The 24,802-nt window shown below is 55.7% G+C and overlaps 1 protein-coding gene across 2 annotated transcripts in view; it reads right to left on the bottom strand.

The window, feature by feature from the left end:
* Positions 1–24,802, bottom strand: part of SMIM41 (small integral membrane protein 41) — a gene marked incomplete at its 5' end in the record, with an annotated part of 42,869 nt that overhangs the window by 11,038 nt on the left and 7,029 nt on the right. The window contains one exon of one of the 2 annotated variants that reach the window (XM_082666994.1): positions 18,009–18,274. The exons of the other annotated variant lie outside the window; for it this stretch is intronic. Of the gene's footprint in view, positions 1–18,008; positions 18,275–24,802 lie in introns of those variants that run through there. 2 annotated transcript variants of the gene reach the window in all.

Genomic DNA, 24,802 nt, shown 5'->3' with positions numbered 1-24,802 from the left:
TGGAGAAGGGAGCCAGGGCTGTGCGGTGTGGCCTTGGCCTGTTAAGAGTCTATAAGTGAAGGGACGCTCCATGGGGCTTAAGATCCTTGGGGGAATTCACGACCCCTAGCCCACCTCCCTAAATGTGCAGAGGAGGAAACTGACACTTGGAAAGGAGAGCTCGCTTAGCCAAGGTCACACAGCAGTGAGCTCCGTCTCTGAGCCCTGACTGCCTTTTCTGCCTGCCAGGAGGGGAGGGCCAGGCCTCCCCGACTCCAGCCGCCCTTACCCGGGTCTGGGGAAGGTGTCAGTGTCTCCATGGAGGCCAGGGGGGCACTGTTGGGCTCAAGGCCAGGACTGGGATACCACAGAAGCCAGCTTCTTCCTGAGAAGGGCGGGGAGGCCCGGAAGCAGGGAGGTAGCCTGGCCTCCACCTGGCAGACAGCATTTGTTACCTTGTAAGGTACTTTCTCTTCTCCCTCAAACAGCTTCTGACCGAACTAGGTGGGGCTGTGGGTGGAGGAGTTGAGGCTTGTTCTTGGAGCCGTGCCTACTCACCCACCCAAGGACACCTGAATAGCCCTCCCTGGGAGCAGCAGGTCCCAAGCAGCCCCCTGGCCTGTCAGAGAGCCAGACAGCATACAGGCACGTCTGAGGACCCAAGCCTGGCCTGGGAACCACGATCCCTGGGTTCCCACCCTCGCCCCTCCGGGGGGGAAGGGGTTGTCTACCTGCGCTTAACCTGCACTGCTTCCCCCTCACCTCTGACTTACAGCCAGTCTGGCTCTCTTGCCCTCTCGCACTCACACCCAGACACACACACAGCACCTGCAGGGGGAGGTGGGGGGCAGGAGGCGGGAGGTTGGTGGCTGTGTGGGAACTGCACTTTCTATCCTTCCCTGAGGGCAGTGAGGCCTGGTTCCCCAAGGAGGGAGCTGCCCATCAGGGGCCCAGGGCCTCCTGCCTCTTGCCCAGAGGAAGCAGGCTGGGCACGGCCCGGGAGTCCAGCAGGGCCATGTCTGTCTGCATCTTCGGAGGCATGGAGGGATGCAGGACCCAGGGCCGGTGGCTGGGAGGGGCAACAGGGCTGCTCACTCACCGGGCCCTGTGGGGCCCCTGCCTGACTCTGAGTGAGGAGTGGCGTCCGGGGGTCCCAGTGACAAACTGGACGGAAGTGGAGGACCGGGGCCAGGCCCCCATCACTAATGTCCCACACCCGGCACAGGGCAGGCCCCACTGAACACCCGATGAGGGGCCTTAAGGCCGGCTGGCCTCTCACTAGCTCTGTGACTTTGGGCATCTATGAGCCTCTCTAATCCCCGGTTTTGTCTCTGTAAAGTGGGAGTGATGGTTTCCTCCTCCCGGAGTTGTTTTAAGGGCCCGCTGGGCTGACAGTTTGGATAGTAGCACATGATGGCCTGCCAATGGCCTTTACTGGGCAGCTGAGGAAGGGTCAGTGTGCTCCCCAGGGTCTCTGGCTGTGTCTGCGGACACCAAACCACTTCAGCCCCTCCAGGCCCTAACCGGACGGAGCCCCAGGGCTACAGGGCACTTGGTCACCGAGGAGCACCTCAGGAGGGGCTCACAGCACCACCGGGGAGAAAGCACTGAGGACAGGGCCCATGCGAGGCAGGGCCCTCCGCCCCCCAGGTCGGCATGTCCTGGCCCCAGTGCCATCTGTGTGTCCAAAGTGCCACCAGGCCCGCTGGGCCACACCCTGGTGACTCGGGGCTATGGCACAGACCCTACCCAGCCAGTGGGAGAACAAAGCCACCAACTCAGAGCCTTGGCATCCAGGATGAGTCACACGCAAACACACCCAGCCAGGTACCCACATGCCTCCCAGCGGGCCCCACCCCAAGGGATCTGCAGTGGAGAGCAGAGGCAGCCTCTCCCGCTGATGAGGGAGGGAGGGGGCTTGGGGTCAGGGGTTAGGGTTAGGGGCACGCCTGGGCGCAGCTGACTCACAGACAGGTCTCAGGTCTAGACCAGGACCATCAGCCCACCTCTGGGCCCCCAGACTTCACTCACCCCAGGCAGCAGAGTCACAGGCCTGACCCTGGGATCCCAAGTCTGGCCCTGAAATGTGTGGGAATTGTGACAAGGTGAGATGGCCAGGCCTTCCAACGACCACTCTGGTTAAGGCCAGGTGAGGAGTGGTTTCCCCACCTTAGCCTGGGAGTCAGGGTGGTCAGAAAAGGGGCCAGGGCTCACCGTGATAAGACCCTCCATCTCCCCGACCACCAGTGGCTCAAAGAAGGAACAGAGGTTCCCAGACAAGTGTCCAGAGTGAGAGAAGACGCCCAGGCAGGAGGGCAGGGAGCAGGTGGGTGGCCTTCACGGGCAGGGAGGAGCCCCAAACCCCAGGCCAGCCCAGTGTGGCATGGGGCCCCTGCTTCAGCTATACCCAGGCCCTAGAGAGTCTGGGGCTCAGCTGCAGAATGCCACCTCCTTGGGCCCCCGCCTGAGCACAGACGGTGGAGGAGGTCCTGCCACCACCTGGAGTCTCCAGCCGAGGCCTTAGCCGAGCGCAGTTCACCGGAAAGGGAGAGGACAGACCCAGCAGGACACCACAGGGCAGACAACCAAATCCCTAAAACCCTCAACCAGCTGCGACCATGCCCGACCCCAACGCAGCCCAAAGTAACCCCAAACTGTGCGCGACGCTCACCCGGGCTTGCCCCACCCCCACCCTGGACCCATGGCCGGATTGACACTGCGCTTACCCCAACCCTAAGGCCAAGTGTGACCCGTACCCAACCTTACCCCCAATCAACTTCACTCCAAACCTGGGTGCTTCCCTATGCCCAAAACTTACCCCCTTTGCAAAACTCAGCCCTAAAGCAATCCCATCCCAAACCCCGGCTCTGACCTGCACCCACTCTCAGACTTTTGCCCGAAATTCCAATGTCAGCCCAACTGCAGCCCCAAACCTACAACATTCCTCCAAACTCTGCCTTCCCAGGCCCTCCCTTAATCCTAACCCGTATTCCACATCCCAGTAGCACCCCACGCCCTGTCTCTACTCTCACCACCGACCCTACCCCAAGCTCCCCAAACCCCAACCTCCCCACAAGCCCACTTCCACCCCACCCACCCCCATTAAGCCCACCCTGTGTCCATTTTCTGACAATCAGAGACCCCTGCTGAGCCCTGGAGTGTCAGGTGGGGCATACGTCCAGGGTAGTGGGTCAGGTCCCACATGCCCAGGCTGGGAGTCGAGGTAAAAGGGCAGGGGCTGTGGACAGGACGTGCCCCCAGTAAGAACGGCAAGCACTCTGCCAGTACCGTGAGCCCTGCACCCAGTGGCCCCATGTGAGGACTTGTGTGGGGTGGGGAGGGCGTCATTCAGACTCTGGGCCTGCCCTAGCACGCCTGTCCTCCCAGCTGAAGTGGGGGCTCTGCTCAGAGCAGTCCAAGGGCTCACTGTGCCCACCCGGCCCAGAAACCCACCGCAGTACAGCCCCCAGCCCACTCCTCTACCCCAGACCCTGGGGTACCCACACCTCGGGGAAGGGAGTCAAACCCAGGCCCCTGAGACTTGTGCCAGCACCCCTACCCCCTGTCCCTGGTCTATAGGCCCAGTAGGCTGAGTTCGAGGCCCTCCCTCTGCAGTCGGGGGGAGAGGGAGCAGGGATGCCTGGCTGGTATCAGCCGCCATCTCCTGCCCCCAGGCCCAGGCCGCATTCCCAGCAAGCCAGGACCTGCCACCCAGTAAACAAGCGCACTCAGCACCTCCCAGACTCCAAGGTCGCTGCTGCGGCCAGATGAGGTCTCTCCCTCAGCTCCAGCCTGAGGCCTTCATGCTGCAGTTCCTGTCACAAGACTCCCCAGGACGTCTCTCAAGCAGGCCCAAGCACCCCGAACCCCTCAGGCCGCCACAGCCTTCTCTCACCCACTCAGCCCTGCACCCCAGAGACCCTGCACCCATGGTGGCAGCATGATCCTGAGTGGGTCCTTTCCTTAGCCTGCCACTCCCTGTCAGAAGACCTGGCCCTGAGTGGGCCCATCAGGAGCTGCGGCTCCACGCCCCCCACCACAGTGGGCAAGGGAGACCCTGAGAGGTCGTAACGCATCACACCTCACCTAGGAGGGTTAGGGGGTAAATTCCTTGCCCCACGTCAGGCCTCAGCCGGTCCAGGGCTCGCTCCAGAAGCCTGGATGAGCGTGCGGGGCCTCTGGAAGCAGTGGGAGCTAGAAGACGCAGGGGACTCAGGGATGGGGAAGGCAGGACCAGGCCCCCCGGGACAGGGCCTCCCCAGACCTCGGCCCTGGAAGCTCTTGCAGTCATCCAACCTGATTCCCTATAACGCAGTCCAAGGGGAGAAGGATCTTCTCCTCTCCTTCCCTCCGGGCACCAGCCAGGTCTGGACCCAGGCGCCTCTGGCCTGGCGCCCACTCTTTCCCACCCCTGCTTCTCTCACTGGCTCTGACCCTGCCCTTCCCGTGCTCAGCAGAGGGACCCAGCCCTCCCTCGCCCGGGGGTCCGGGCTACCCAGAGTCTCCCCACAGCTCCCCTGCTGCCCGTGGAATTCACGCCAGGACTCCCACAGAGTGTCAACCCACCCATCCCAGCATCCAGACCCCTGCTGCTCTCCACCTGCCCCTGCCCGGGCCACGCTGGCCCCTTACGCTCTCCAGAGAGGCCATGCGGTGTCAGCCTCCTGGCTTTGCTCAGCTGCCCCACAGCCTGGAGAGCCCCCCCTCCACTTCCAGACAGGAAGCAAACCCTATCTGTCCCTCAAGCACCAGCTCAAAGGCAGCCAGGACTCCTCTCAAGCAGGCCCATCTCCTGCCTGCCTCGCCAGGGACGGAAAGCTGTGGCCGGATGCTCTGTGCCCTTGGGAAGCAGGAGATCAGGGGTGGCAAAGACCCAGCACAAAGCTGCAGGACAGGGGAGGTGGACGTGCCCTCAGAGACTGAGCACAGTGGTCTGGGCCTGGGCTTCCCGGAAGGGGACTCCTCTTGGAGGAGATGGGGCTGTGATTTCACGGTGGTCTTGTCTGACACCTCCATCCCTCCCCACCCGGCTTCAGGCCACTGGGTGGCAGCTGGGGGCTAGCGCTTCCCACCTGGAGCTCCAGTTGTCACGACAGTTTTGTGACATTGATGTTACTGTCCCCATTTTACTTACTGGGACACTGAGGCTACAACAAGGTAAGGGACTGCCTACGTGGCAGAGTGGGAATTAGATCTCAAAGCCCACCCTCCAAAGAACTAAAGACTTGCCACAAGTGGGTGTGAGTAGGGTCCCCGGGGGAAGGGCCAGGAGGGTGGCAGAGCCGAGGCCAGACTTTCACCTAAATCGTTGAAACCCGACAGCGGGGTCCCCGGGCCTGGGGGAGCAGCCAGTACCCCAGGGCTCCTCCACAGCCCGTAAGCGACTGATGCCCCGCCCCACCCCTCACATTCCAAGTGTCAACCCAGCACCGTGGAACGCACCCACGCACCTCAAACCCGCCCCCGCTTCCGCCCCCACTGTCCACATGCAGACCAACCAGACCGGCTGCACCAGCCCCGCCGCCACCCAGAGAGGCTCCAGCGTCTCCCCGCCCCCACTCGCAGCCGGCGTGAAAATATTCCGTGGCGCACTAGCGCCCCCAGCTGACCATTGTGGGACAGGCAGGGCACAGGGACCCAATCCAGGCACCAGGCCAGAAGGAGGAGTCCTGCGTGCCCCAGGATCCCTGCCCGCCCACCATTCCTCGACCTCCCTGAGCGCCCAGGGTCAAGTCGGAGGGGGTGAGCAAGGAGCAGAGAAGAGGAAAGGGCGGGCCTGGGGACCGCATTAGCACAAACATGGAGGGGAGAACAGCAGGGCCTGAGGCTGATGGGTGGGTGGAGTGTGGGTTTCTGCCTTGGACTTGGTGATGAATCAGGCCCGGGGTGGAGAAGGGAGAGTCGAATGGGCCTCCCAGATTTCTGGCACCGGCTGGGTGATGGTCAGAGCTACAGGTGAGAACAGGTCTGGGACAGTGGCTGAAGGACTTGTCTTGGTCATGTAGGCCTTGAGGGACCTGAGCGCCATCCTGTGGAGACCAGCAGGAGGTGGTCTGGAGAGTCCGTGGACATGGCAGGGAGGCGGGGACATTCATTACAGCGCTGGTCCCCTCTCTGGCTTCTGACCCATCCTTGGGCAAGTCTCTCAATGGGCTTGGTGTGGATTAGCTGCTCCTAGGGTCCCTTCCTGTTCTTGTACTTGTCATTACCTGACCAGCCTCCCTCTGCCTGGGCCTCAGTCCCCTGCAGAGCCCTCCTAAGAACGCACTGAGGACATAGATAGTATTAACTCCGTTTATTGAGCACTTACTAAGTGCTAGGCACTGCGCTAGGTGGCCTCACCAGCCTGGGGGTGAAAACTGGCCACTTTGACATCAGTGCCCAAATCAGAGGGGCTCCTGGGCCCCACCCATGTGGCCCCCAAGGTACTTCCAGGGCCCCCAGGGATGCTGCCTTCCCCACAGACAGGCACATGTCAAGGCACCCTGCCTCAGTGGCCAGTGTCATCCGTGAGAACGCTGCTCTGGACAGCTCTCCATCCCCCACCCGTGGCCCGCTGAGTCTCAGACCTCAGAGCCTTACGTGGGTCTGCGGCAGGGTGCTGAGGAGGAATAATTGGGGGCGGGAGGCAACGCTTCCCTCTCTAACCATCATGCTCCCCAGGCCTCAAGGTCACACTGTTTAGGCCCAGAACCTCAGAGGCCTTCAAAAAAATGAGGCTCCAGGCTTCCCTGCTGGTGCAGTGGTTAAGAATCCGCCTGCCGATGCAGGGAACACGGGTTCGATCCCTGGTCCGGGAAGATCCCACGTGCCGCGGAGCAACTAAGCCCGTGAGCCACAACTACTGAGCCTGCGCTCTAGAGCCCGTGTGCCATAACTACTGAGCCGGCGTGCCGCAACTACTAAAGCCCGCACGCCTAGAGCCCAGGCTCCGCAACAAAAGAAGCCCCCGCAATGAGAAGCCCGTGCACCGCAACCAAGAGTAGCCCCCGCTCGCCGCAACTAGAGAAAAGCCCGCGCTCAGCAACAAAAACCCAACGCGGCCAAAAAAAAAAAAAAAAAAAAAAAAAAAAACGAGGCTCCTTCATCCCCTGGTGCCAATCCCCTGAACCCCTCTCTCTGAAAGGACCCCACAGCAGCCCTCCAGGCTGGTGGGACTGGCCCTGAGCCTGCTCCATCCACTGTCTCCCTCCCCCCTCTCTTGCCAGACACCTCGTACACAGACTTCCATCCTCTTGCCAGCCCAGACACCAAATACACCCTATACTATCATTACTATGCCCTATACTGTACCATGTCCTCTATGCTATACTGTATTCTATATTATTCCTATCATAGTAGGAGGCGGAGACTGAGGGTCAGAGAGGTTAAATTATCCGCCCAGGGTCAGACAGATAGATTGGAACAGAGGCACATCCCACCCCGACCACTCAGGGTAATGCCTGGCATAGTACGAGGCCCTTTGTGAGCTGACTCCTGCCTGCTGGCCTTTGCAGACCTGGCTCCCAGGTGCCTTCTCGGTGAGGCTGAGTGAGGTGCCCCTTCTCCGTGCTGACCCCACATGTAACACTTTTCATTCATTCATTTAATAAACAATTATGGGGCATCCACTACGTTCTAGATGCTGTGGGGAGTATAAAAACCTGGCCCTGGCCCTCCCTTCTCTCCCCTCTCCCTCACCCCTCCCACCCTTGACGAGGGAGCTTCTCCTGTTGCCCTCAGGCCTCCCCAGCCCTTCCTGTCTCTCTTACAACCTCAGGGAGGTGAGGGCTTCAGCAATACTTAATTTGCATTTCACTTAGAAACGTGACCACCAGGCAGGGCCACCAAGTCCCGCCTTCAACCAGGGTCCCCTCTGCTGCATCCTGTGTAGCAGGTGCCCTCAGCTTTCATATCTCCAGGGCTCAGGAGCTCACCCTCTCACCAGGAAACCCAGCCCATGCTTGGACAGCTTAGCCAGACACCATTCACCTCCCTGTTAGTCCCTGCCTGGACTTCTCTGAAGCCACGTGGAACACAGCGGCTCCCTCCTCCATGAGATGGGGCCAGGGGGGGACAGAAATGGCTTACTAAGCACCTGCTCTGTGCCAGGCACTTGGGGTGCAGAGGCAAACAGTATGCTGGTTTCCTTGCCCTTCGGTCACGTGACAAGTCCCTGCAATACAAATTGAAAAGGAAAAGAACAGCGAATTTTATTGAGCACTTACTATGTGCCAGACAATGTTCCAGTGCACTTTATGTGAAATAAAATCATTTAGTTGTCCCAAAAGCCCTCAAAGCTGGGCTCTGTTAATTACATTCACCTATGCATTGGCCCAAAGTCCTGCAGACACTATGGTGAACCAGAGTTCATGCTCAGAGGAGCAGGCTGCTGGAGTTAGCAACTAACTGCCTGTTTTAAGTGTTGGCCAGAGTTTCGCTTCTCAGTTTAAAGGGTTTCTCTCTTCCATCATCTCCAAAATACAAAATGCCTCTTCTCCCCAAAATGGCCCGCGCAGGTGGGACGAGGCACAGTCCTCTGGCGCCATCTAGGGGCAGAAACATGCATTGCAGAGGTTTAAGTGCCGCCGCGGTGGGCGCCCCCGCCTGGTAGGGACCCAGAGGGACTAACTGCAAAAAAAAGATCCTATTAGGACGTCAGGCACCTCCCACCTCCCACCACGTGGGTTGAGTACTGTAATGATGACTGCACACCTGCTTCATCTAGTTGCCAATCAGAAGACGGCTCCCTGTAGAACTGTGTCCCTAAAACGTTATTGTTTCTTTGCGGGGGGGGGGGGGGTCCCAAGCCCTTTTTATATGAACACAGGTGACTTTAAGAGTTCTGCAATCTGATGCTCTGACAGACAGCTTCGTACAGTCCCTGAGCACTGTTAGATTGTCCCTGATTCTGGAGTTAGGTAGACTTGAAACAGAGACCTTACTGGGGGATGCATGTAAGGGGGTATCACTCACAATACTGGCAACATTCTTTTCCTTAGGATGGGGGTGGGTACATGGATGTTCATTTTACTATTTGTTAAACTTTGTCTATAATTTTTTATAGATATGAAATATTTTATTTAAAACGTATTAATTCTTTTAGACAAACTTCCCAATGTTTGAAACCAACTCTATTATCGCCCAGTTGTACCCACAATGAACCACAGTGAAACAACCCTGGAGGCAGGCCCCTAGGGAAATTTCAGTTTCTGACCCCCACACCAGCCACCCAGAGAATAAAACCAAGCCCTGAGGCCAGGAAGCTGCATGCAGCTCTACCCTGAGAACTCTGCCCCTTGAGCTACCGAAGCTTAATGTGAAAGAACTACAATGGATGTTTCACTCATTTGAAAAATAGTTAGTAAGCACTTACTATGAGCTAAACACTGTGTGAGGTGCTGGGAATCCAAAAGTGAGCTAGGCATGGCTCCTTCCAGCAAAGAGGTGACCCTTTCGGAAATGAGTTCTGACCATAAACAGCAACAGGACAAGATGGGGAGTGGGAGCTGCCATAAGAGGGAAGGAGGAATACAAAATGATCACGTCTACCTTGGAAAATCTGGGAGGGCTGCCAGGAGGAAGAGGCATAGAGCTGGGCCTTTAAGAGCACTAGAGGTTGGCTGCTGGAAGGAAGAGACTCATTCCAGAAGGAGGGAACAGGGTCAGGAAAAGCCCAGAGGGAGAGGATCCAGGGGTAGGTTTAGGGAACAGCAAGAAAAAGATGGATTTTAGAAAAAGAATCCTGGATTCTCAGGCGGGACAGGTAGTTTGGTTTGCCATAGTGGCAGGCCTGGAGTGGGTCTAGACTTGACTCAGGAGGAGTGGGGAGCCATGGCAGGTGTTTGAGCAGGAGAGTGCCCCATCAGAGTTGCAGCTGTGTGCTAGGTGCTCGGAGCAGGGAGCAACTGAAGCTGACCAGTGAGCTGGCGGCGTAGGCCTGTGCTGGGAGGGGCGAGCAGAGGGAGAAAGGATTGCCCCTTCGGGTCTGTCTCTGTCAGTGAGTCTGTGCAGGGTCAGGAGTCATGTGGCTGACCCTCCCGCCCGCCCACCCACCCCACCAGAGGAGGTGGGAGTTAACCAGCCCAAAGCAGTGTGTGCGCAGCACCCACTGGGCCCTGAGGGGCCACAAGAGATGCAGGACAAGAAGCCCAAGCCCGCCCATAGGAGCCAGGGGCAGCTCCCTGGAAAGCTGCCTCTATGAGGTGGAGCTTTTAGGAGCCCACTGAGCCCTTTCCTGCCACCCAAAAAATCCCCCCCACCCATCTACTCGCTAAGGACTGGTCTCACCACAAGAGATGCATTGCTTAGATCCAAACTTTAGTCCTTGTAGTAGATTGAATGGTGGCCCCCAAAAGATATGCGAATCTGTGAATCTGACCTTATTTGGGAAAAGTGTCTTTGCAGATATAATTAAGGATCTTAAAGTGAGATCATCCTGGATTATCCAGGTGGACTCTAAAGCCAACGACAGCTGTCCTGATAAGAGAGAAGGGCCTTCCGTAGCGGTCCAGTGGTTAAGACTCTGTGCTTCCACTGCAGGGGGCGCAGGTTCGATCCCTGGTTGGGGAACTAAGATCCCACATACTGCGTGGTGCAAAAATAAAAAATAAAATAAAAATTAAACAAAAAAATGTTTTTTAAAGTTTCGGAAAAGGAGGCATGGATACATAGAGAAGGAGAAGGTGATATGAAGGCAGAAGCAGAGATCGAAGCAATGCAACCAGAAGCCAGCTGTTATTGCTATTATACTGATGCACAGAGAGGTTAAGTGATTTGCCAAGGGTCACACAGCTTCTGAGTGATGGAGCTGAGATCAGTAGCCAGGTTCCTGCCCACACCCTGAACCATTACAGGAGCCCCTCCCATCAGCTAACTGCTCCCTGCTTTGCCTCTCTCACAACACTGCTCTGTTTCCTTCTTTCTGAGGACAGCCTTGTAACCAACGTCTTTCTGCCCCAGCTGCTGGGAAAATCGAGTCAACACTAACACCCAAGTACAGCAATGGGACTACCCTCCATAGTCCCACCAGCTTTGTTTTCTTCCCAATCAAGGGGCCTTATTTTTCTATTTTATCATTAATGATAGCCTGCTTCTTTCTAGAGAGAATGCAGAAGGCATTCTTAAAGACGTGTATTAAAGCATGTATTAAAGACGTAGCAGTAAGACCAACACAGAGAACTAAAATGCTGGGCCCGCAGGAAACAGAGATTATACAAGGCTGACCGAGTGGCCACAGATGCTGTGATTAAGCGTCCGGGCAGCCAGGGCGGAAAAGGAAAGCTGGTCTGTTACTATCTGCAGGAAGCAGCCTCCTTTCTCAGTGGGAACAGAGTTTTTCCCTTATAATAAACTCAAGTGAAAGTTGCTCACATGGTCCTTGGTATAGGGAACGCTGAGTGCTGTGATCCACTGACTACGTCCTGAAATACTATTTTTGCAGCAAAAGGAAAGTGTATTTCGTGTGACTCTTGGCCAACGTCAAGGGCACCGCACTAAGCCACACTCAGGGAGGGAGAGTCATCCGAGAGAGACCAGCATGGTCCAAGGACGGACTGGCCAGAACTCGGAGCCCCAGGCCTGGATGGATGGCTCAGCCCTTCAAAGCTGTGGCCTAAACATCCTCCACGGGCTTCGGTTTGTGAAAAATCGTGTTCCCCGAGAGCAGGCTCTAGTCTTTCCGTGTCTGCAGTGCTGCTCCCGGCTCACTGCCCTCAACAGCTGAGCCGGTTGGAAAGGCGGGCAGAAGGATGGTTGGGGACGACACCACGCCCCCTTGCCTAGTGCGGCGGACACTTCCTTCGCCCCCCCACGTCTGCTCTCCCCTTCTGTAGAAGCAGTGGAGCCCTGATTTGTCACTGGGCACATGGGCGCCCTGGTGTTTCCCAGCACCCCGGGCAGCTGGCCGTGGTCATGCAATAGGACAGCCAACAGGATGTGAGTGGAGGTCATGAGTCCAGCCTCCACTTTGGGGAGACACCCTCTCCCTGTCTCGTCCCCTCCCGCTGGCTGGAAGCCAGAGGTGGGGTTGGCAAGTCAACGTGGATGGAGCTCGCCTGTCAGCGTGTAGAGCAGCAAGACAGAAAAAGCCTGAGACCTGATGCTCTGCAGCTGCTATGCCGGTCCTCGATGTTCCTACCAGGACGGTTCGGGACAGAAAACCAAGTTCCATCTGCTTAAGTCACTGACATTTTGAGTCTCTGATGCATGGAGAATGGATAGCCCAACTAATACCCCAGGGAACCTGGGAACGCAGGTGAAAAGCCACCGTCTTTTGTCCCTGGGTGCTGGGTTCAACCAAGCAGTCTCCCTGAGGCTGGTTCCCAAGGAGAAGGATGGCTGTTCCCACTGAGGCTTTTCACGCATTACCTCATCCTCACAGCAACCTTGCAAGGACCTACACGCTGTCCCTGTTTGGCAGATGGGGAAACTGAGGCTCAGAGACATGACCAAACCTGCACAAGGGCTCAGAGGCACTGAGAGGGGGAGCCAGTCTCAAATCCAGGTCTGCCTGCTCCAGAGTCTTTGCTGCCCTGACAGAAATGAGAATTGTTCACCACTGAACCAAATGCAGACACGCTGTTCTCGAGCGGGAGAGACCCGTGTCTGCAGGAAATGCCTTGGTAAGCCTGCCTGGCGTCTGAGCTCAGATCCCCCAGGTCTGCGTGACAGGTTGTGACCGTCGGTCGGCAGGGCTCACCAAGCACCGTGGGGCTTCGCAGCCCTACTGAGGCCTGGTTCCCCCAAAAACCCACTGGGTGCGGGGCGTGGCGGGGACCCCACGGGAGAAGGGCCCTCGTGTGGGCAGTGACCCAGGCTGCAGTCAGCTGCCGCAACGTTTCAGACCTCCTCCAACTTAGTAGCATAAATAGCACCCGGTTTATTGTGCTTACAGAGTCCAGGGGTCAGGGCGCTGGGACAGGGTGTGTTGGGGGTGGAGGCTGCGGCCTCAGTGCGGAGGACCCGAGGGGCCGAGGGTGACTCAGATGGACGTCCGGGGCTAGAATCATCCTCACTCCAGCTTCTTTCTTCACGTGTCTGGACCAGACGATTCAAAAGCCGACCTGGGCTGCCACTGTCAACTGGAGGGTCCACGCAGGCCTCTCCACGTGGCTGTTCACAGCATGACAGCTGGGTCCCAAGAGGAAGTGTCCGGAGAGGGTCATCGGGAAAGCAGCGTTCCCAGAGGCCCAGGCCAGCGCTGCCTGGTTTTTATGACCTAACCTTAGATATCATATGGCATTGCGTCCACTGTGCCTGTTGGTGAAGTGGTCTCAAGCCTACCCACTTTTAGGGAGGGGACATAGATCCCACTTCAACGGCAGGAGTGTCAAAGAACTGGGGGCCATATTTTAAGCTGCCTCGTCCCATAACACCTGAGGGTATCTCTTCAGTCGACTTACCTGTATGATTCCAGAGTGTTCTAATGTCAAAAAATAACTCCCCTTCCCATAGCGGATGCCCAGAATTCCCCTGGAGAATTGATCTTGAAGTGACTTTATTCTAAAACAAGCCCCCCGCCCCCCGCCCAGCCCCAGCCTCCATGGGGACTGTGCTATAGGCCTGACCCTCCTTATGCCTCAGGGTCGGCAGGTGGGCTCACCAGGTCTTTCCAGAGAGCAGCAGTGGCTAAGAGAGGAAGAGGGAGCACCTGGGCCATTGTGTTACACCGGAAGTCCATCCTTACTGGATGCCCGGGAAGGGGGAGGGAAGGAAAGAAGGGGGGGTCCTAAGGTCCAGGGGTAAACTTGGCAATGTCACCATTTAGCTGGTCCTCTCACAAGCGTCTGCCTCACCCCCACCTATACCCACTGCCCCACATCCCACTGGCTTCTGAGAAACAGGACTCCTGGCCAACGCTGTCCCTCTGAGGGTCCCTCCCACTCCTATCCCCCAGTCTGGGGTCGCCCTCTCTCTTTTAGAGCCAAAGATGTTAGGAGCGGATTCAGCATTGTTTTCCATTCAAACCAGCCTCCTCTGAATACTTACTGTATCAGCAGTGTAGGAAACAAGCCAATCTAGGTTAAGAAAAGGGGGTGGGATTCAGGGAATTAGATGCTCATAAAAGCATGGGTGGAGGCAGGAAGCTGGAGGCTTCCAGTGGAATTGTTGAGTTCAAGGACACACCAACATACCACCAAGTCACCACCCACAGAGCGGGAATTGCTTCAGCAATGGCCCCCACGGCACCTCCGCCTTCCAAGTCTTGCACAGGTGCATCTCTTTGGCTCTACCTAATGCACTCTAGCTGAAGGGAGTCTGAGAAGGGCGGTTTTTGGCTTTCTGGCCTCCACAGTGCAAAGGGCGCATTGAAAGAAGAGGGGATGGATGCTGAGATCCAGGGCACCGTACCCGGCACAGATGACAAGGAAGGAGTTTGCTGGACCCATGCCCCTCCTCTCAGGCACCTGCAGAAGGTGGGGTCTCTCATCTCCCCAGCACGTGTCCCCTGATTTATTTTTCCTGCTATTGCTGTGTCATCTCTAGAGCCATCAATCGCCCTGTGGGCTTCCTGACCTGATGTAAGCTGACGTCCTCTCTGCTGCAAAGTAGAAGGAGATGGGGTGACACTGGCTCCCTTTGCCACCGTGTCCCTTAAATCTCCCCCAAAGGCACATTTACTCCATAGGCAAATTTCTTTACTGAAACATTTACATAAAAGAGAATTACCTCTTCTGAGAGAAAACGGGTAACTCTCCAACTGACTTGGACTTTCCCTTGTGGCTCACTAAGGAATGTACCTAAAGACGAGGGCCTTTCCAAGGAAGGGACTTCCCTACACAGTGTACCCCCTCCCACCTCTACCTCTCCCTCCCTCCCTCTCCATCTAACATCTGCCTCTTCCCGCAGGATCCTCCCCCCTGCACCTTCCTTCCTAAAGCCGCAGTTCTAGGTCCTGCAGACTTAAAGAGTGTCCCCCGCTTCAGTGGGGTGGGGAGAGGAAGCAGTGCCTGGCTGCCTATCCCTACAAGCCCTGGGGGGTGGGGGATGGCTTGGAGGAAGTGGGGTGCAGTCCGGCCCGACATTGACTGGAATCCTCCCATTGGGCTCCTTTTCATGATTCCCATTAGAGGGAGCTAGACACCCACCAGTGCCTTTGCAGGAAGCTCCAGCCTAGAGGGGCACGGGAGCATCTCCCAGGGACCAGAAGTTTAGACAAATGAGATTCAGAGGAAGAGCATTCCCACGTTTTCAAGGTGCCTGTCCTGCTCCAGAGGTCATCGGGTCCCCATTAATCCGTCCAGAATCCTTCATTTCTTCCTGGTCCCCCAAGGCCTAATGGAATCAGAAGAGAAGGACTCTGGCCTGGATTACCTTCTTTGGTTCAGAGCTTCCCTGGGAAGAAATGAGGGTTCTTTCAACTTCCCTAGCACACTTTCAGGGTGTCTTGGGAGCTTAGACAAGGGGTTTTAAGCTGAGACAGACAGCCCTCCCTCATTCCCACCACTGCATAAGTTAGGGGGTACGGGGGGTCGGGGGAACATAGTAAGGGGAACACGGGGCGAGGAGAGTTTTGCCGTGGGGCTCCTTGGAAAGTGGCTTCCTTGCCCTCCTAAGAGAGCCTCCCAAACCCATCCTCCCTCTCTCCCAGGACCTGGACGGGAAGCCACAGCCCAGGGAGCTGCTGTGCCCTCTTGGGCCACACGAGGGCGCCAGTCGCAGGTGGATGCTGCACCACATCTGCCTGGAGAGAGACCACTGACTCCCCAGGCCTTGACAGACTGAGCCCGCATCAAACCAGCGCTGAAGTCCATCCTTCCTCTACACTGACCAGTTGGTGGAGCTGAAAAGCTCCCTTCACTGCTTAGCCCAGTGTGAGTGAGGTGTGTCCTTGCAGGTGAAAGCTTCCTGCTAACTCCAGGTGCTTCTCAGGACTGTGTTCCCCAGTCTCTTCTGACCCCACCCCCAATCACCACCCCTACTACTGGGCTAGACGTGGGGAGTGCAGATAGGAAGGAAGCACAGCCGGACTCACAGAGAGACAGACAGACAAACTGTCCCCAGAGTGCTGAGTGCTGCAGTACAGCTGTGCTCTTGTGAGCGTGACCTGGCAGGTGTGGGTTCCTGGGGTGGGCGCTACAGAACCCCAAATAAGAGGTGTGTTTGAGCTGAGTCTGGGGTTATGCAGGTAAACAAGTGGCTCCAGGCTGCAGGACCAAGGGCGCCCAGGCATGAAGGCAGAAAGATGTCGACACAGGCAGGGAGCTACAGGGAGCTGGGGTGGCTGGAGCGGAGGGTGAATGTGGGGACAAGATGGGGGATGCAGCTGGACAGGTGCACCTAGACGGGGTGGAGGCATAAACTAGGTTAAGGAGACTGGACTTTATCCAGAGGGAAATGGACAATCAGGGAAATTATAGGCAGTAACGTGATTACAAGGCAATGCTGGCCAATAGAATTTTCTGCAACGATAGAAATAGTCTGTATCTGCACTGTCCCATATGGGAGCCACTAGCCACCTGTGGCTACTAAGACTAAAGAACTGAAGTTGTAAATTCTACTTGATTTTAATTAATTCAATTGTAGCCACAGGTAACTAGTGGCTACAGTCCTGGAAGTGCAGATCCAGAGGAAGGACTGGAAGGAAGATTTGGAGGCAGGGACATCGGTTAGGAGGCTATGGAAATGGTCCAGGTAAGGGCCTGAAGACAGTGGCAAGGACATGGAGAGGAGGGCACAGATGCTAGAGGTGGATGCTAGGAGGACTCCCAGGTGACCTGGGTGATGGGAGGCTTGCTGTATCATCACTGAGAACAGGGACCCAGGGTGAACAGAGGTGGAAGAGATGGCAAGGTCAACTTTGGACAAGCAGAAATTGAGATGCCTTGGGACATCCAGGTGTATGGGCATATAGTAGGTAGCTCTGTATGTGGCTCTGGTGCTCAGGAGAGAATTAAAGCTGGAGACAGAGATCTGTCAGTCACCAGTGGTCACAAACTGGCAACCCATGGGCCAGCGTTGGCCACAGGTGGAAGTTAGGATTGGCTCACACCATTTTTTAATGGATCCTACATTTTAAAATCAGTAGAATTCATATAAAAATCTGGATTTCCATCTCCTCTTGAACAATCAGAAGATCTGACACCATCAGGCCTGAATCCCTCATGCAACAGCCATCTCAGGTCCCTTAGAGGGGCACCCTACGTTTCCCACCTAGCCCTCGTGGGCACTGTATTTGGTCACCCGATAGCATATTTGGTAGCTATGGTAGATGGTTTTGAAAGAAACTCACAACAATCCCCCCATCCCACAGGCCCCTTTACCGTGGCCTTTGCCCCTTCTTTCATTAAGAATCTCTCAATTTCCACTATTTTAAATCCAGCCACACAACCAACATGACAACCACCAGCCGTAACCACAGCAGCCAGAGTTACACTCAGAAATTAAAGTTCAGAACGTATAACATGGTAAAAACATACCCAGGGGCTTCCCTGGTGGCGCAGTGGCTGGTGGCCCGCCTGCCGATGCAGGGGACGCGGGTTCGTGCCCCGGTACGGGAGGATCCCACATGCCTCGGAGCTCCTGGGCCCGTGAGCCATGGCCGCTGAGCCTGCGCGTCCGGAGCCTGTGCTCCGCAACGGGAGAGGCCACAACAGTGAGAGGCCCGCGTACCACAAAAAAAAAAAACAAAAAACCATACCCAGGTAAGCTCAGATTCATCTAACAAAACATCTCTCAATCAATGCAGCCAACTTCCCCACAGAGCCAGCCCATCAGGCCTTCGAGCTTCCGAGCCTTGGCCCCCCGGTCCCCACTCCAGCCAACAGCCCAGGCCACCAAGCCTACTCTCTGGGCCAGTTCATTTTAGCCAACAAGGTTGCTGGCAGTAGAGATTGGTCAAACCAAAGCAAACAAAATAGCTATTCAAGGACTGGGCTTCCTTCGTGACAATCATGCTAAAGGGAAACCAGCCAAGATCTATTGTGTCGCAGGAGCCTCAGAGCACGGGGAACTCTGGGTAAAATAGTTGCGGCACACTGAAATTCTTGAATCACATTTGCATCCTGTATAAAATTCTTGTACATATTTGGCCATTGCTCCATGCAGAGATTTGTTTCACATAAGTAGTAGTTCCGAAATGCGTTTTTTTTAAAACTCTCTTTGGAAAAAGAAGTGAATTTAAATTTAGTAATGTGGCATTACAGTCCTTGGAAATAAAATTAATTTTATACTGTTGTTCTGACTAAAGGAAATGCACGATCCGAAGAGCCATGATTTATGCTTTTTTTCCAAAGTTCTTCTTCTCTTCCAAAGGGAAGGTTTTCAATGTTTCCCCAAAGGATGTTGGTTGGAATGGTGGTCCCATGGGAGGCTCCTTTAAAAAAAAAAAAAAGAGGAGGAGGGGGAAAATCAATTCTTTGGTCAAATCTGCTGGGAAGTGCTCTGTGCTTCTCTTAGAGTCATCATAATATTAGCATAGCAATGCCTCTTACAGGAACTGCAATAAAGAAACAATTTTCACTTTGCCGAACGCAATAATCCCCTAATTTATTAGACCACAAAACCCTATTTTCAAGCAACACCCATTAAAGTCCCTTGAGGCTGGAGGATCATGGAACCCACTTTAAGAAACACCGCCTTAGCCACCGGGGGAGGGGAGGTGGGGCATCAGCCTTGCTTTCTACCCAATGGTTTTGAAATATTCATCATTTCTCCCAAGTGACAAAGGACAAACTATAGTTTCTACTTTTAATTCATTTCTCCAACAATTCCTATAATATTTGGTGTCTGACAAAGACATTTTTAATGAAAAGATACGTTCAAATTTGGGACCAAACAGGCAGCACAATGTTCCTATTCACCTGCCACCTGTGCCTTTGAAGGGGCTGCTTCTGCTCCAGCCGTTTCCACAGCCTCTGGACCTCGCTCCCAGGTGCTGGAACACGCTGTTCCAAACTTCAGCCAATCACACAGCCCTGTCCTCTCCACCCAGCTTGCACACAGGAGAAAAAAATGTGCTTTTTTTTTTTGCAAACCCACGAAGAGTGATATCTAAAGAATGGACAGTATTGAAAGCATTCGGAGTTACTGGATTTCCTCACAAAACCTCATCGTTGCTAAATCCAAAACGTGAGCATGACGATATCCAGCAGTCTGCCGACTATCCCCCTTAAGCTTTGCCGTCATTTCTCTAAAGCCTCCGTTCATGCCAGCAGCGTGTCCTCTGATCGAACTCCAAAGTGCCTCAGCTGGGTTCTAGCGCATTTCTGTGAGCTAACACATCTTTCACTCGAGAGAACTAAGGGGCTAGAATCCATTTATACTTTCTCCCTCCTCCCCACGCTGTGATCAAAGAAGAACTTTAAATTCAAAATTTTAATTCATTCAAAAATCGATTTCCTCATAGCCTTCTGTGTGCAGTGAATGGGACAGCAAAAATCCCTATCCTATTGGAGCTGACATTTAAGCAGATGGCTCAGGCAGAGAAGTTTCCAGCTAACGTGGTAGCTCTTGTCATGACAGCCAGTCCAAGAAGGAGGTAAATCTACTTTTAGCTGGGTTGTTGGGTTCTTTTGTTTTGGGGGGTTGTTGTTTTTTTCAAATATTTATTTATTTGGCTGCGCTGGGTCTTAGTTGCGGCACGTGAGATCTTCGTGGGGCATGCGGGATCTTTTTTTAGTTGCAGCATGCAGAATCTTTAGTTGTGGCATGTGCACTTAGTTGTGGCACGCGGGCTCTTAGTTGTGGCATGTGGGCTCTTAGTTGCGACATGTGGGATTTAGTTCCCTGACCAGGGATCGAACCCGGGCCCCCGGCATTGAGAGCGCGGGGTCTTAGCCACTGGACCACCAGGAAGTCTCAGCCGGCTTGTTGTTTTGCAAGGAAGGGATTCAAAGTCAAATAGGAGGGTTCACATGGGCTGTCAACTGTGGGTGAAGAGCTGCTGTCATAGTGGTGAGGAGTCCAGGCTGCTGTGGGGAGAGAGACCCTGGCAGAGAAATGCCCTAGGATCTCCCCCCGTCCCCGTGGAGGGAGCAGAGACCCGGGCTATGGACACCTCCATCACAGACCCGTGAAGCCGGGGGGAGCAGACGTGCACAAGGCAAGTGACTGCAAGAGGAACACAGAAGGGACAGTGAGGTGAAACGTTAGGGACCCTCAAGTGGTACCAGGGACCGAGTTAGTTAAGTCAGGTGGCCTACACAGCTTGGAACCCTAACTGGATCCTTTGTTAAAATACATCTTCAGCCTCCAGCAAAGTTCAGTGTGATCTGGGCCAGGGGAGGGCGGCAGCCACGGACAGGGACAGTATTCCAGCAGAAGCTGCGCCACTTTCTGGCCATCGGGGGATTCTTGGAGGAGAAGAGCATCAGGCAACGGAGGCTCCAGCCTGAGAGCTCTGGAGTCTGGCCCCCTAGGCATCCCTCTGTCCCCAGACACCGCTCCCCTTCCTGTGGGGCACGCCCCTTCCCACGCCCCTGCACCATCATTGCTGGGTTGCTCTCTGGTTGAGTGGAGCACATTCTTTGGTGGTTTCCTGAGAAAACGTACGAGAGAGGTGCATGTTCTGGGTCTCCGTGTAAAAGCAGGTCAGCCTCTCACTCATCCCCCCACCCGACCCCCTGACCTTGGCTCTCACCATGGCCCTGGTCCCTGGGCCTCCTCGCTGTTTTCTCCTTAACTGTTTGCTCCTTCCTCAGGCTCCCAGCTCTTGCTGTTCTGTTGTCCAGAGGGCTTTTCCCCACTTACCTTTATTGCTCTTTCTCACTCCGGTCTTTACTCAAATGTCACCTTCCCCATGACCCCACTAAATACTTCAATCTTTCCCCCGCACTCTCTGTGCACCTCCATTTTGTTATTCTCCACAGCCCTTCTTACCACTTGTTATGAATTGCAACCCCCAAAAAACAGATGTGTTGAAGTCCTAAGCCCCAGGACCTCACATGTGACCTTATTTGCATTGCAGAGGTAATTGGTCAAATAAAAGTGAGATCACACTGGAATAGGGTGGGCCCCTAATCCAATATGACGGGTGTCTTTATTAGAAGAAAGATATTTGGAGTCAGGTGCACAGGTGTCACGTGGAGAATGCCACATGACAATGAAGACAGAGGTTGGAGTTACGCGGGTACCAGCCAAGAAACACCAAAGGGTACCAGCAAGCCACGTGAGCTCGGAAGAGTTCCCGACAGATCGCAGAGGGAGCATGGCCCTGCCGACACCTCGGTTTTGGACTCCTGGCCTCTATAACTGTGTGACTTTGTTATGGCAGCTCTAGGAACCCAATATGCCATCTGATATTCTCTGTTTTAAATTACCTGTATTAGTTATCATCCGCCTCACCTCACAAGAATGCCAACAGCACAGCGGCAGGGACTTTTATCTGTTTTGTTCGCTGCTGCATCCTCAGGGTCTAGAGCAGTGCCTGGCACAGGTAAGTGGTTTATAACACTAGTGGAATGAATGAATAAATGAAACCTATCATGCCTCTGTACCACTGAAGACTGGGTGCGTGGCTGCCTCTACCTCTCCCTTCCCACCCCTGTGTACCTCCTGTGAAGCATGGATGACCTTCCATCACACCACCCTTTAATGCAACTCCAGTCACCTGCCATCCACCCTACCTGAGCTACCTGGAACTGTTCCGTCTGGGTCAGCGTCGGGGCTGGACCCAGGGTCTGGCTGGTTTGGGTGCAGATGTCCCCCAGGGCATCTGTTATAATCTGAGAAGTGAGAGCAAGTGGGAGTCAAGAAAGAGCCCTGGTGGTCCAGTGGTAAAGAATCCGCCTTCCAATGCAGGGGACGCGGGTTCAATCCCTGGTCGAGGAACTAAGATCCCACATGCCAAGGGGCAACTAAGCCTGTGCGCCACAACTACTGAGCTCGCACGCCTCATCTAGAGACAGAAAAACCCTCATGTCGCAACTAGAGAGAAGCCCGTGCACCACAACAATAGATTCCCACGTGCCTCATCGAAGATCCCATGTGCCGCAACTAAGACCTGATGCAGCCAAATAAATAAATAAATCTTTTAAAAGAAAGAGCCCAGGGCCTGGGGCAGGGGAGCAGCCTCCTTCACCCGCAGGGCTGAGGGCTGAGCTGGAGGAATAGAAGAGGAGCAGAAAGGGAATCAGAGCTGGAGGGGGTCAGGGCTGAACGGTTCAGGACAGAGGCTGTGACGATGTCAGGCGGGCAAGGGCTCTTGCTGTTGGGTGAGGCTGAGACACGCGGGTGGGTGGGTGGGTGTCCTGAGAAGGGACACGAGACGTGTAACTGAACACTCGGATAGAGACTGCCAGGGGCGAGCCCAAGCTGGGGGAATGCCTGACAGGGACCCCCAGGCCTGAACAGGGGAAAGAGGCCAGCTGGGCAACGGGACGAGGAGGGTCAAAGGCCCAGAAGACACGGTGGAGAGCGGGCAAAGGCGACGAGAAGAGGGAGCAGAGACCCAAGAGGGCGGCAGCTTGGGGACCTCATTCTGGACACCATCCTTGGAGCAGTGAAAACCCATGCTGGCAGGTGGCGATGGGGGCGTCCAAGAGGGAATGGCTCGACAGTCTACTCCTTTTTTTTTTTTTTTTTGCGGTACGCGGGCCTCTCACTGTTGTGGCCTCTCCCGTTGCGGAGCACAGGCTCCGGACACGCAGGCTCAGCAGCCATGGCTCACGGGCCCAGCCGCTTCACGGCATGTGGGATCTTCCCGGACCGGGGCACGAATCCGCATCCCCTGCATCGGCAGGCGGCCTCTCAACCACTGCACCACCAGGAAGCCCAGTCTACTCCTTTTTAAAAGACCGCTCTGGTGCCCATGGAGAAGGGGTGGACTGAGAAGCACCGACGGACGTGGGGCTGTGGGAGAGGTGAGGCTGGTGGCCAGAGATGGAGCAAAGCTTTCTAAGGGGTAGAATGGACCCCATTTGGTGATGGGTGGCTGTGCAGGGGAAGGAGGGGGTGACTCGAGGACAACTGCTGGGGAGGAGGTGGTCCCCTCGCGAGGATGCTGCGCCCGGAACAAAGGACTTCCTCCCTGACTTCCGCGCTCCCTCTCGCTCATGAAGCTCCCGCCACACCAGCCTCGTTTCAGTCCCTCAGACATGCCAATCTCACTCCCACAAGAGGACCTTTTGCCCCGCTGTCCCTCTGGCAGGAACACTGTGCCCCAGCCCTCAGCCTGGCTGGATCCCCGTCTGCCCAGGTCTCGACGCAGATGCCGCCTCCTCGGAGACGCTTTCCCTGACCACCTCCACCTACAGTCGGCCTGCAGGTCTCTGCCCCATTGCCCTGCTGTGTTACCATCCGCAAATGACCATTTGTTCACACGTCCGTCAAACAACCCCGCCCACTAGCACGTGGGCTCTGTGGCGGGGTCCCTCTGTCTCATTTACCACGTATTCCCCAGTGGCTGCCAGCGGAGCTGCTGAGGAAATCATCGCAGAACGGACCGGTGCGTTAACGCGGCGTTCAGGACCCGGGTTAGGCTGGGGCTGCAGCTTTCAGAGCCGTGGCATACAGATGGCGATTTAAGCTCCAGGAGAGCGGGGGGCACCCAGGGCAAGAGGGCAGGGTAAGAGGAAGGCCCCGGACAGTCCTGAGACGCTTGGCATGCAAGCCCTGGGCGAGGAGAGAGGAGGTGCTGGCACGGGACCTTCAGAGAGAGGTGAGACTGGGACGAGGCAAAGCAAGACCTCCCCAAGGGCTTGCGGCTGGGAGCCAGGGAGCCTGGATTCAACTCAGGCAGGCGCTCCAGGGACCTGGGGCCCATTCCCTGAAATCCACATCACCTCGGGGGTTCCCCAAAGTTGGTGTTATCCTTACCCCACTTCACTAATGAGGAAGAGGGTCTCAGTTACCCAGTGAGTGGCAGATCCAGAGTGTGGACCCACTATCGCAATGGAGACCATGGTTTCAGCGTCTTCCCCCAGAGCTATCACGGCAGTCACGGGGACAGCTGTGAAGAGGAGAGGTCGGCAGCAGGTTGAGCGGCCAGGAGAGCAGCTGAGATAAGAACTGAAAAGCAGGTTCAAGCAACCATCCGGGGGTGGATCGTGACCGGTCAGCGCCGGTGTAGACAGGAGCCAGGCTGGAGAGGAGTGAGTGGGAGGTGAGGACGCAGGGACGGCAAGCGGGGGTAACTTTGGAGACGTTTGACACTAAAGATGAAGCAAGACACAGGGTAGTAACTGGAGGCGCCCTGGGTGCACAGGAGGGTTATTTTAAGGTGGAAGAAACCTGAGTGTTTTGAAGTTGGAGCCAGCAGAGAAGGAGTGGTTAAAGGAGCATTAAAAAAACTAAAGCAAAGGGGGTGAGGTGCAGAGGTGGAGAGAGCTTCCAGCGTGGCGGAGCATCCTGGTGCCTCCTTTCTGTGAGAAGCAAGAGGTGAGGGCATCTGAGCAGAAAATGGGAGATGAGGGGTAGGGTGGGAGCAGGGGCAGAGTGGAGAGTGGGCGTGGTCCGCAGTAATTCAGCAGAGCTGCCCGAAGCCGCAAAGGGTCCTGTGCGGGTCTGGTGACCATTCTTGGCGCCATCAGTCCACCCAGGGGTGAGGTGTTCTTTGGGGGCACTTGGCAGGCATCCAGGGCTGAGGTTGTGCCAGGAGGGCTCCATGCGAGGGGTGAGGTCAGGCAGTGGGCAAATGGGATTGGGGCAACGCACCACGGAGTCTGACCTGGAGGAGAAGGAAGTGGGGGTGGGGAGGCGCTGAGGGATAAGGAGGAAGTAGGGACAAATGAAAATGTTGAAACGCACAGAGTGAAAGAATAAAGGTGTGACATAGAGCACAGCAGCATCTGAAGCAGGGACTTCACAGACGGAGTAGTTTCCAGCCGTGTAAAGGTAAACAGGAACCGTGGGTGTGGGAGATGCGGCTCAGCCCTCCGGGCAGGACGCGGGCCTCACAGGGTCA

This window comes from Grampus griseus (assembly GCF_964374135.1).
Source record: "Grampus griseus genome assembly, chromosome: 11".
In the NCBI taxonomy this organism is placed as follows: Eukaryota; Metazoa; Chordata; class Mammalia; order Artiodactyla; family Delphinidae; genus Grampus; species Grampus griseus.
Note: the sequence above shows the minus strand (reverse complement) of the source record. Positions and strands in the feature narration are given on the sequence as shown.